This window comes from Dromiciops gliroides, chromosome 2, assembly GCF_019393635.1.
Source record: "Dromiciops gliroides isolate mDroGli1 chromosome 2, mDroGli1.pri, whole genome shotgun sequence".
NCBI classification, from domain to species: domain Eukaryota; kingdom Metazoa; phylum Chordata; class Mammalia; order Microbiotheria; family Microbiotheriidae; genus Dromiciops; species Dromiciops gliroides.
In genome coordinates this window covers 328,519,863-328,532,251 of record NC_057862.1, presented here as the reverse complement: position 1 = coordinate 328,532,251, position 12,389 = coordinate 328,519,863, and positions in this window count along the sequence as shown.

Here is a 12,389-nt window from a genome sequence, read left to right as displayed (position 1 = left end):
TAGTTTAGAAGTCATCTAATCCCACCTCCCTCATTTTACTTATGAATAGACTGTAAACTTTTTGAGGGCTGGAACTATTTTGTTTTTATCTTTGTATCTCCAAAGCCACAGTACCTTAAACAAAGTAGGTGCTTCATAAATATTTGCTGGATGACTGAGTCAAATTAGATTGATTCAAGGAAGTTAAGTTGTGTTCACAGTTACTTGACAAAAGTATGGTGGTACCTGGGTACTCTCATTAATTGGTTCCAGAAGGCACAATGGGTGGCAAAAACGACAAGTACTGAACCTCAGAAATTTCACATTTTACTTGGCAATTTATAGATTGATGGGGTTGTTTTTTGATACAAAACTTTAAAACTAGATAGACATAAATAAAAAACAATAATTAGATAAGATAAAATAAAATTTAGTTTCACTTTACCGGCGCTGAGAGGAGTTGATGGTGTAGTGGGATGGTGGTGAGGTAGAGGAGGAAGAAGAGAGAGGTTATTGTTTGGAAGGGTTGCACAGGGCTTTTTTTCTGTTTTCTGTCAACACTACTGAACCCTGCTGGAGACTCAGAATTATGGAGTTTCACTAGAAACCTATCAAGAAAAACTTACTTCTGCCTATATATCAAAATGATTCCAAAGTGAGACATAGTTTAATCATTAAACAAGTACAAATAAGCTTGAAATGAAAAAAGCACAAGAGAGTACATGGAAAAATATATGGGGTTCTGAACAGAGCAGAAGCTACTGTGAGATTAACATGTCAGTTGTTTGTTTTTTCTTTTTTTATCCAGAGAGATAGGATATGAGGCAGGACTTGACTCATGTAAGTTTTAGCAAGTGCAATGTGTTGAGCAAGTGTCAAGTGCTGAAGCATTTTTTTCTCATCAAAATGCATTGAATAGTGAATTTGATGAGTTTTGAAACCGAGTGCCAAGGTATGACTGTAATTACTTTTAAGCAGGGTAGGAAAACTAATGAAGTACCACCCTAATAAGAGACCACCAAAAAGGTTTTAAGTAGGAGAATAACCTAGCTACATCTTGAACAACTGAATAATATCAATTGGTGAGTTCTGCAGAGGATGGATTGGGAAGACTGGAAACAGAATAACTTAGGCTCCTATTACAATAATCAAGGTGAGAGGTGATTAGGGCCTGAATTAGAGTAGAGACAACAAAGGTGGACAAAAGAGGATGGTATAAATGTGAAAAATGTGGAGGAGAATGAATGACTTGACAACTCAGTAGATACAAAGAAGGGAGGAAGATGAGGGAGGAGGAAGAGACTCAACACTGAGCAAATGCATTTCCTTATATTTAGCATCTGTAACATCCTCAGTTCTATAAGGAATGAATGAAAGTTTTGGTCTTTGTTTTTAAAGAGCTTACAGTAGAAAGGGGTCAATATGCATATATATGTCTAAATCATTGAAGGGAAATATTAGGCAAGAGTAAGAGATAATAGGCTGGGCTATCTATATAATATTACTTTAGTAGTGATAGGAAGGCCTCTGTGATATATTATTGGCATAAGCCAGTAATAATGGCTTATGCCCTTATTATTCAACCATTAGAGTTTTGTAATGTAAGCGGCTAAAAAGACCACCCCTCCCCCAGCGCTACTGCTCTCCCTAAAACTGCCCCAGGCATGTAATCCTTTCACGCCCACATCCCGCTCAGTGGGGAGGTGCATGAAGGGCCTCAGGCACTCGCCAGCTTTCTCCACCCAGCCCCTGGCTCCAGGAGTGCCTGGCACCAAGACTTAGTGCCCCAGCCAGCCTTAGGCCCAGCCCTGGGGGCGCCAACAAATTAGCTTGGCATACGTGGGTGGCCCAGCCTGAAGTTTCTGAGAGAAAGAAGAGTTATATAGTCTGGGGGTTAGAGACGCTAGGGGAGGCTACAGAGAGTGGGTGCAGCTGTCGGTTAGTGAGAGGAAGAGTGAAGCAGGGGAGCTGAGAAGGAAAGAGGCTGCTGATGAGAAAAGAAGGGGTTTCCAGTGAGTTAGTGGGGGTGGCTGACAGTGAAGAGGAAGAGTGAAGGAGAGAGCAGAGGAGTGAAGAGGAATGCTATGGAGAGCGGGTGAGGCTGACACTTAAAGGGGAAGACTGAGAAAGGGGTCAGCAGGGAGGACTGAGAAAGGAGATGCGGCTCCGAGGTTGTAAGTGGTGTTGGCAGTGGCCAGTCACATCCACAGGCGAGAGACATGGGAGGAGATTTCACAGTGGCAGGGAGAAAGTTAAAATGCAGTCAGGTCATATTATCCTACTTCTCTTCTATTCTTATTTCTAAATTGGTTCACCTCAATAAACCCTCTTTTGTGTGTAATTGAAAAGAGTCTTCCTAATCTTTTCTCATCAATTTGGGAGAAGCAGTTGGGGGATATTTTTTAAATGGCCCTTATAGACTGGCTTAGGCAGCTAATAGTCAGCTATAGCTTTACCAGCTAAAAGCTTACAGATTAGCAAGCCAGTTAATAATTTCTTTCAGAATGGCAACCATGGCAGGACGTATGGGCCAATTATAATTTTTCAGTGTGGACATTTATTTTTATTTGGGGACCCTGCCTTTGGGCTGAGATTAAAAAGCCTTAAGCCCTCAGGGTTTTTTTTCTATTTAAGAGGGGCTAGTGCCCCTCCCCCTCTGCTTCAGCTGAGCCAAAAAGCCCCATGGGCTTTACATGAAGCCAGGTCAGACAGCTGGGGGGAAAATCCCCAGTTCCCTCCGCCCTGGGGGATCTACCCCAGAGATCCCTCATGGCCTCTGACGCAGCCTGTGCCAGGCCCCAGGCACGCAGCAGGAGACAGGGGTGTGGTCGAGTCCCCCAAGCCACAGACCTAGCGCAGCCAGCGGATTAACTTGGTATGTGTGCGGGTGCAGGGAGCCTGAGGTTTGAGGGGAGAGAAGGAAGATATATATGGGGGGAGGGGGCAGTCAGCCCAGGGAGGTTGGAGAAGACAGGATTGGAGAAAGTGGGAAAGGGATGCTAGAGATGCTGAGGGGAGAGGACTGACGGAGTGGACAGACAGAGAAAGAATGGTATGGAGAAAAGGGTTTTTTTTAGTGAATTAGACTGAGGCTATGTAAAGAGAGGGGCTGACAGAGATGGAGTAAGAGTACAGAAAGGGGGCGGTCAGTACAGAGGAGGCGAAGAAAAGGCTACGCTGGGGGAATACAGGTGTACACCAGAGGACTAAAAGAACACAAGGAGAAGCAGGTCTGTGAGAGAGAGATGCAGGGGTTCAGTGCAGCAGTACAAAGAGCTAGCAAGGCAGTGAAGGGGGGGACACCATAGGACTAGGAGGCCCACGAGGAGGCTGCAAGATTAAGAAGACAATAAGGGAGGAAGGGACAGAAAAGGGGCTTCTATAAGGACACTAAGGAAACTGAAGTTATGGTAGTGAGAGAGAAGTTAAAGAGTGAAGCAGGAGGCTTTTCAGTGAGGGGGACACTAGAAGAAGGTCTGTTGGTACACAGAAGGAGGCTAAAAAGTTCCAGGCATGGTAGGTGGAGAGAGACATGCTGGAAAGCATTCAGGTTGTACATTTTATTTTCCTGTATTCTTAATTTTAAATTGTATCTCATAAATAAACCCCCCTGCTGTTAAATTGGAAGAGGCTGTTTGCTTATCAATTTGGGAGGAGCAAGTGTGGGGAAAATTTTAAATGGTTCTAACAGATTGGTTTAGGAAATTAATAGCAGTCAGATAGCCAGCCAGTCAAAAGTCCCCAGATTAGGCCCCTGATAGATTAGGCCTAGTAAATTAAAAATACTTTTTACATTTGAATGGCGACCAAGATGGGACTTACAGCCCAATTATAATTTTTATAAAGTTATAATTTTTATAAGCATAGTTATATAATTTTTCAGATTAGATTAGATTAAGTTATTTTTTTTACATCAGATAGCAAGCTATAGTTTTACAGATAGCCAGTCAGCCAGAAGCTTACAGGTTAATTACAGTTAATTTTTTTTTTTACAGTGACTTTGGCTTCTTCCTAACAGAGACTTTGTCCCAGGTTAAAAGGCACTTTCCCAAAAGACATAGGTCCTTAAGTCCTACTAATCATTTGCCTATCTCAGTTCACATCCTAGGAATAAGTTTTAATGAGTCAATATAAGGGAGAACCCAATGATGCTAAAAAGTGGGGAAGAGGGATAGTGAATCATAAGGGGACAAAATGAGACAAAACATGGAAGCCAGTAGCATCAAAGACAAACTTCACTTTCTTAATGATCTTGACTATGATTCTCTTTCTAAATTTTATTTCAGTTTTAATTTACAAAATAACAGAAGCATTTCCATAGCATAGTAGAATTTTAAAAAGATGATTGGGGGAAGAGAAATTGGAACACAAAGTTTTTTAAAAATTGATGTTAAAATTTTGTTTTTACATATATTTTGGAAAATAAAATTCTATTCAGATTTTTTAAAAAAGATGATTGCACATGAAACTGCAAATCTATTATGTATAACTCACTATTGTTTTAAAATATATGATAAAGTTATCATGTAACTTCCTTTTTTCCTTTTTTTATTCCCTCCCTGCCCCTGCCCTAGAGATGGCTATCATTAGACACATACACACACACACATACACACACACACACACACACACACACAGGCGTGAGCGCACATGCGTAAAATCATTCTATACATGCTTCTGCTTATCAGTTCTTTCTCTGGATGTAGATAGCATCTTTCTTCATAGGTCCTTTGTAGTTAATTTGGGTGTTTATAATAGTCAAAATTATTCAATTGCTCAAAGTTGTTTTTAAAACAATATTGAAAATAACAGTAAGGAAGAACTAAGGCCTGGGATAACACTGCCAATAACTCAGGATTAAAACCAGATTACAGGGGCGGCTAGGTGGCGCAGTGGATAAAGCACCGGCCCTGGATTCAGGACTCCCTGAGTTCAAATCCGGCCTCAGACACTTGACACTTACTAGCTGTGTGACCCTGGGCAAGTCACTTAACCCCCATTGCCCTGCAAAAAAAAAAAAAACAGATTACAATAATAAACTGCTAAAAAAAAAAATTAAAATAGCAAGCAAAGGAGAAAGAACCCAACCATAGATAGCTACTATGGTATAAAAGATCTGTGGTTAGAGCACCAGCCCTGGAGTCAGGAAGACCTGAGTTCAAATCTAGCCTCAGACACCTGACACTTACTAGCTGTGTAACCCTGGGCAAGTCACTTAACCCCAATTGCCTCACAAAATAAAAAAGGAAGATCTGGGTTCATATTCAGAGGAAGATAAGTTTAAAAAAAAAAAAAAGCTATTCCCACACCCAAAGAGTAATGTCAAAAGATCACAAGTCCAAAAAGATTTCTTGGAAGAACTTAAAAAGGACCTCAAAAAATCAAACAGGAGAGATCAAAGAAAAATAGGAAAAAAATAAAAAGAACCCAATAAAATTTTGAAAAGAAAGCTAGCAAATTGGAAAAAAAGAGGTCCAAAATCTTAAGGAAGAAAATAACTCCTTGAAAAGTAGAATTGGGCAAGGGAAATCGAATAACGTTATAAGACCCCAAAACTATGATCATCTTGATGCTGACAATCCAAAAATAGAGGAGGGGCAAGGAGAAAGTCTTATGTAGCACAAAATTGATCCATTTTCCCATTAAAATTGACTTTAGGATTGTATTAAAAACCAAAGAACAGCAGCAAACCTAGCCTCCCTGAGGCTGGTGAGTTATTATTATTATTTATTATTTGTTGATGGATATTCAAAGTCATCAGTCAGGTCTTCCCTCCAGGCAGTGAAACAGAGAAGAAAAAAGGAACTAGAAATCTCATGTTCAGTTTCCAGAGCAGCTTAGGAGTTAAAGCTTATTAAAGGACAGTATGTGTCGTGCCACTTTGCTATTTCTATCTGATCCATGAGATAGCTTACACCTGCCAATTGACCTTCAGCTTCCTCTGTTACTTATTCTATAGGCAGCTGAATCCATTTGGAAAGGCTCCTAGAATATTATTGCAAGAAAGGACCCTTAGAGCATATAGGATAGAATGTCAGAGCTGCAAAAGAACTAAAAGAGCAGACAGTCCACCCACTTAATTTTATGGATGAGAAAAATGAGCTCCAGAGATAGAGAGGGACTTGCCTGAAGCCATATAGAGAAATGGTGGCAGAGCTAGACTTTTAGAACCTGGTCTTTTGACTCCTCCATTTTTTTCTTCTCTGAGTTACTCCCCTTCATTTTCTTTCTTCTGCATTATATTTCCCCTTCATGAACTCTTCAGATCAGCCAAAGTGACTCTTTTTCTGTTCCTGACACACAATATTCCATATCCCATGTCTGTATCTTTGAGTGGTCTGTCCCAATGCCTCATTTGGAAAGGAGAAAGGGAATAAGTATTTATTAAGTTACTATTGTGTGCTAGGCACCAATACAAAAGCCTTTTGACAAATGATACCTCATTACATTCTGACAGCAACACTGGGAGTTAGGTACCATTATTATCCCCATTTTACAGTTGAGGAAAATGATGCAGAGCTTAAGTGACTTGCCCAGGGTCACATGGCTAGTAATTACATAAATTCCCTACCATGAAATGTGTTTAACAAAGTGCTTGGTTCATAGTAGGCATAACACTTTGTCTCACATACACACACACACACACACACACACACACACACATGTTTTGTTGTTGTTGATTAGTCATGTCGCAATCTTCATGTCTCCATTGGGAGTTTTCTTGGCAGAGATACTGGAGTGGTTTGCCATTTCCTTCTCCCGCTCATTTTACAGATGGGGATACTGAGGTATACAGGGTTAAGTGACTTACCCAAGGTCATAATGCTAGTGTCTGAGGCTAGAGAATGTGTCTTCCTCACTCTAGGGCCGGTGCTCTATCCACTGTTTGACTTAGCTGCCCCTCTGTTCCTCTAGTAGGCACTTAATAAACACTAGTTGATTGAATGAATGAAGACAGAAATCTTTCAGTGTCTTAGTACATAGGAACTCTTTCCACTCAGGAGGCAGGGGTTAGAATAAACAGAAAAAACAGCCAAGGGGTAAGTAAAGCAGTAAACACATAGAAAGAAGGGAAAATGAAGTCATTTTTAATTCTATAGATTTTTAAGAAATAAGACAAAGTAAGTAGTCAAGATTTTAAAACTAGGAGTTTGGAAGCATAACATGTAGATGTAGATGCTTGAATCCAGGAACAAAAGAAGTCAGAGAGGCAAGAAGGCTTTGAATTATCAGGATTGTAGGAGAATTCTTCTCATTGTGCTTGTTATAAGGAATTTGCTGCTCTCCCTATCATGATCCCTGCCTTGGCACCATGACCTGAGGGAGAGTTGTGGAGTGAATGGATTGCCCTGTTAAGGGAAAGAGTTCTCTGCTTTGGTCTATAATAGACAACTTGGGTCCTTGTACTAAAGGATAACTTAGTCACTTGTCAACTTTATGCCACAGGCAACTGGCCTCCTGTACAGAAACTACTCAATAGTGTGACAGCAGGAACCAGCCTTAAATGAAGGTGGAATAAGTAGCCACCTATATGGCAAAATAGAGAAATGTTGGAAAGGTCCCATAATTAAAAAGATAATCTCCATTCACCAGTTAAAGGGCATGAAATTCCTAGCATTAGTTTCACCTTTGATAGTCCTTCCCAGGGACAAAGATGAAGTCAAACAATCTATACATTGCTGTCTTAAACTTTTCCTAAGAACCTCTAGTGATTCCCTACTGTCTTCTACACTGGTCTCTAAGCCCTCCATGATCTCTCTTCACCTTATGTAACCTAATTTATTTCCCATTGCTCCAAATGTATGCCCTTTATCTACTCCAATCTAGTCAATCACTAAGCAAAACAGTCTTTTCACTGACTCATGGGCATTTTCCATTCTATAACTCATAATGTTGATGACATAGTAATGATGATAGCTTAACTTTATATAGCAAGTCACAATTTGGGGATATTTTTACATTTATAATCTCGCTTATCTCACATTGTTTTCCTCTCCTGGGATGATTTTTACCTACCTGTGCTTACTGTGCATACTTTAAACATTCAAATCTATCTCTTCTATGAAGACTTTTCTGTTTACTCTTGCATTCCTTCTCTTCTTAACTCCTCTAGTATATAGTATGTACCCAGAAATCTAGGGTTTGTTATGTACTGTCTTGGACTGTTTGAAATATCTTTCATGTGTATTAGTTACAACTCACTCACTCTTCAACCCCTTCTGACCTGATTTCCATCCCCACCACTCCACTGACACTACCCTCTGAAAAGTTGCCAGGCATGTCTTTTTTTTTTTTTTTTGCAGGGCAATGGGGGTTAAGTGACTTGCCCAGGGTCACACAGCTAGTAAGTGTCAAGTGTCTGAGGCCGGATTTGAACTCAGGTACTCCTGAATCCAGGGCTGGTGCTTTATCCACTGCCACCTAGCTGCCCCTCAGGCATGTCTTAATTGCTAAATACAATGGTTTTTTAACTGTAATCTTCCTTGACTTCTCTTCAGTTTTTTATGTTGTTGAGCTTCCATTCCTCCTGAATTCTCACTCACCTCTTGATTCCCATGACATTGCTCTATCATGATTCTCCTCCAACCTATCTGACTTCAATGTTTTGGTCACTTTCCTTCATATATCATCCCTTTGCCTTCATTGTGAGTGTCCCCAAAGCTCTACCCTTGGCCCTCCTCTTCTTTCTCTGTGCTCTCTTACTTGGGCATTTTATTTGTTCCCATGGGTTCAATTATCACCTTACTAGAGATAAATTCCAAATGCATACATATATACATATACACACATATATGTAGGTACATCTATAGGGCTATATACATAAAGATATAAGTATATATGCTTATATATTTACACATTAATACTTCAAAGTTGATTCTTTTCCCGTTGGTCTGGACTTGTTATTTCATTGGTATTTGGAGCTCCTAATGAGAAAAATCTTTCTACCAATGTAGTTTGGCAACTCTTATACAACTTCTAGTCTTAAACATTTGCCTAGAGGACTGACTCTAAAGGATTTACCCCAAGTCATATTGCCAGTGTGTGGCACAGAGAGGATGTGAATCCAGGTGGCCCTGCCATCAACCCACCCTCCTCTATCTGGTACACAATGATGGCTTTATATTAAATTTCATCATGTTGGATTTGACCCAACCTTTTAGCCTGTCAAGTTCTTTTTGGATCCTAAAAACTCCATCATCCAACCTGTTAGCTATCCATCTTAGCTTTGTGTCATCTGAAAATGTTTTAAGCATTCCACTGGTGCCATTAGCCAAGTCATTAATAAAAATGTTAAACAGCATGGGGCCAAGGAAAGATGCCTGAAGCACTCTGCTAGATCTCTTTCCAAGTTGACACTGAACCAATAATGACTGCTCTTTGGGTCTCGAAATTCAAGCAGTTCCAAATCCACTTAACCTTACTATTGTCTAGCCCACATCTCTCCAGCTTGTCCAAAAGAATAGCATAAGAGGCTCTGTCAAGTGCTATACTAAAACCCTTGGGAAATTATATGTGTAGCATTCTCCTAATCTACCAATCTAGTAATTCTGTAAGAAAAGGAAATGAAGTTAGTCTAGCATTATTTGTTTTTAATGAAGCCATCCTTGCTCTTTGTGATCACTGCTTCCTTTTCTAGATGTCAACTACCATCCCTTTAATAATGTTTTCGCTAACCATCAATTTAATAATATTTTCTAGAATTCTGCCAGAAATCAAAATCAAATTTATTGCAGGCTCCACCATCTTCTCTTTAAAAAACATTAAAAAATAACAACAGGAAATTTACCATTTTCCAGTCCTTTGGCACTTCTCCCATTATCCATTATCTTTCAGAGCTCACCAACAGTAGCTTAGCCTTATTAAAAAGGGAACAGAATAAATAAAAGAGAAGGTAGAGTAGGATTACACATTAAGAAAATATGTTGACATGAAAAAAAATCCAAGAAACTAGCATGATAGAAAGCATTTGTGGGGGAGAATTAAAACTAAAGTAAAACTAATAGGAAACTTCAGGGAACATGACCAGTTCATCATAGAGCTCATGATAGAAAAGGAGAGGGAAACTGAGCATAGTATGAAATGCATCTTAGACTTGGAGAGAGCAGACTTCAAATAATTCATAAAGGAGAAAGGTAGGATTCAGGAACCTAATACTTTTGCAAGAGAAGTCAGAGCAAGAGGTATAGGAAATCCTAAAGAATGAAATTCCAAAGGTACAGGAGTACTGCCAAAAGAACTGCAGATATGACTGGTCAGGGCATTCATCAATGAGCTCATATTTTAAAGGAATCTGTATAGAAAATGGATGCAAGAAAGTATGAAAGGAAAAATATCTAAGTATAACATTACCCTATAGCAATAGTGTCAGAATCACAAAAGCCCAAAATGAGCTGAGGTTACACAATGAATGATAAGGACAAGAAGCATTAAGTGGGGGTTGTAAGATGCTATCTTGTGGCAAGAGGAGTCTCAAATAAGGGATAGGATCAAAACTATAGGTGGATGGGATGATAACTGATATAAAAAGAAGGAAGAACTATTCAACTATTGTTTTTTAATCCTGCCTTTCTTCCAAGGAATGAAAAGCCAAAATTATTAGAGATAGTCTGATAATAACTTGTCTGGTATGAGTTCAGATAGGCAGAGTTAGTTAAATTATACCCCCAGGGTACAGAATAAGTGACAAATATGATTTCTGCGGGACAACTGATGATCTTTGAAAGCTTTTGGAAATTGGGAGAAGTGCCACAGGCCTAAAGGAAGGTAAATATTCTAACTATATCTATATCTATATCCATATCCATATCTATGTACATAGAGATAATTGTCTTTAAATTATAATAAGCCAGTAAATTTGACTTCTATTTCTGACAAATTTCTAAAGCATATTATTAAAGGGAAGGTATGTGCATACTTGGAAAGGGAAACAGTGATCACTAAAAGGTAACATGGCTTAATCAAGGTGAACTTCATTTCTTGGAATGGGATTAAACAGAGCATGAAGCTTGTTATTTCTGTCATTTGGGGATCCATGCTGAAAGATACTGGAGCTTTGACATTCCTTTATTGGCTAGTGAGCAAGAAGAGCCAATGACTACATCCATGGACCTTTAAAGGTATTCTTTACCTCAAGTCACTAGATGGTTTCAACACTAAGTCATTAGTGGCCAGAAGCAGCAGATGTTATCATTCCCACAGCAGCCAAGCATTGAGCTAGTTTATGTGGTTAGCCAGAATAGAACAGGGAGTTTTACCCTGTTCAACCCACAGTTACAAAACTGTTAGTTTGCATACAAGTTGCTGATTTGAATTACTAGAGAAAATTTCTATGCAATGAAATTGCAGGTACCTACCACTTCCCACTCCTGCATACCCCCTCAAAAAACAAACAAACAAACAAACAAACAGAGTAATAGGTAGCTCAGGGAAATACAGTAGACACTGTATACTTAGATTTTATCAAAGTATTTGACAGTCTCTCATGATATCTTTATCAACAAAATAGAAAGAGATGTTAGGTAAAAGTACAATGGGGAGGATTTGGAATTGCTTGAACAAACACCCAAACCTAAAGAGTTGTCATGAATAGGTCTTTGTCCCTTTGGTGGGATGCCATCTTGGAGTGGCATGCCCAAGGGATCTGTGATGACTTGGACAAAAGCTTAAATAGCATATTTGCCAAATATAAATGTGACAAAATGCTAGGAAGCATAGTTAATGCATTACATAGGAGTCAGGATCCCAAAACATCTTGACAGGATAGAAGGATAAAACAAGTCCAATCCAGTGACATTGAATGGAAATAAATGTAAAATTTTTCAATTGCTTCCAAAACATCAATTCTATAATTATAGCATGGGGGGAAAATAGGACCAGACAAGAGTTATCATGAAAAAAAAAAAAAGATCTGAGTGTTTAATGGACTGTGATCCCAATGAGTCAACATGGGAGTCAATAAAAGCTAACACCATCCTAGGTTGAATTATGAAAGGTATACCTTTCTTTCTTGTTCAAAACAAGAATTATAGTAATCTCAATGTACTATGACCAGATCAGTTCATATCTGGAGTACTGTCTTCAGTTCTGGGGATCACATTTTTAGGAAATGCAAATAGTACCAAGTCAAGAAGAGGACCATTATGATGGTGAAGACCTTTGAGATCATGCCATATATGGATTCACTTAAGTAAAAAAGGAGGAACATAAGTGCCATCTTCAGGTAAGGACTATCATGTAGGGAAAAGGGATAAATTGGTTCTGCATGGCCCTAAACCACAGAATAAGGTGGAATGGGTATAAACTACAGAAAGGCATAGTTGGGTTTTATATAAAGGGAAACTTTTCTACTATCTAACACTGTCCCCAAGTACAATAGGATGTCTTAAAAGTAGCTTCCAATTCAGACTTGG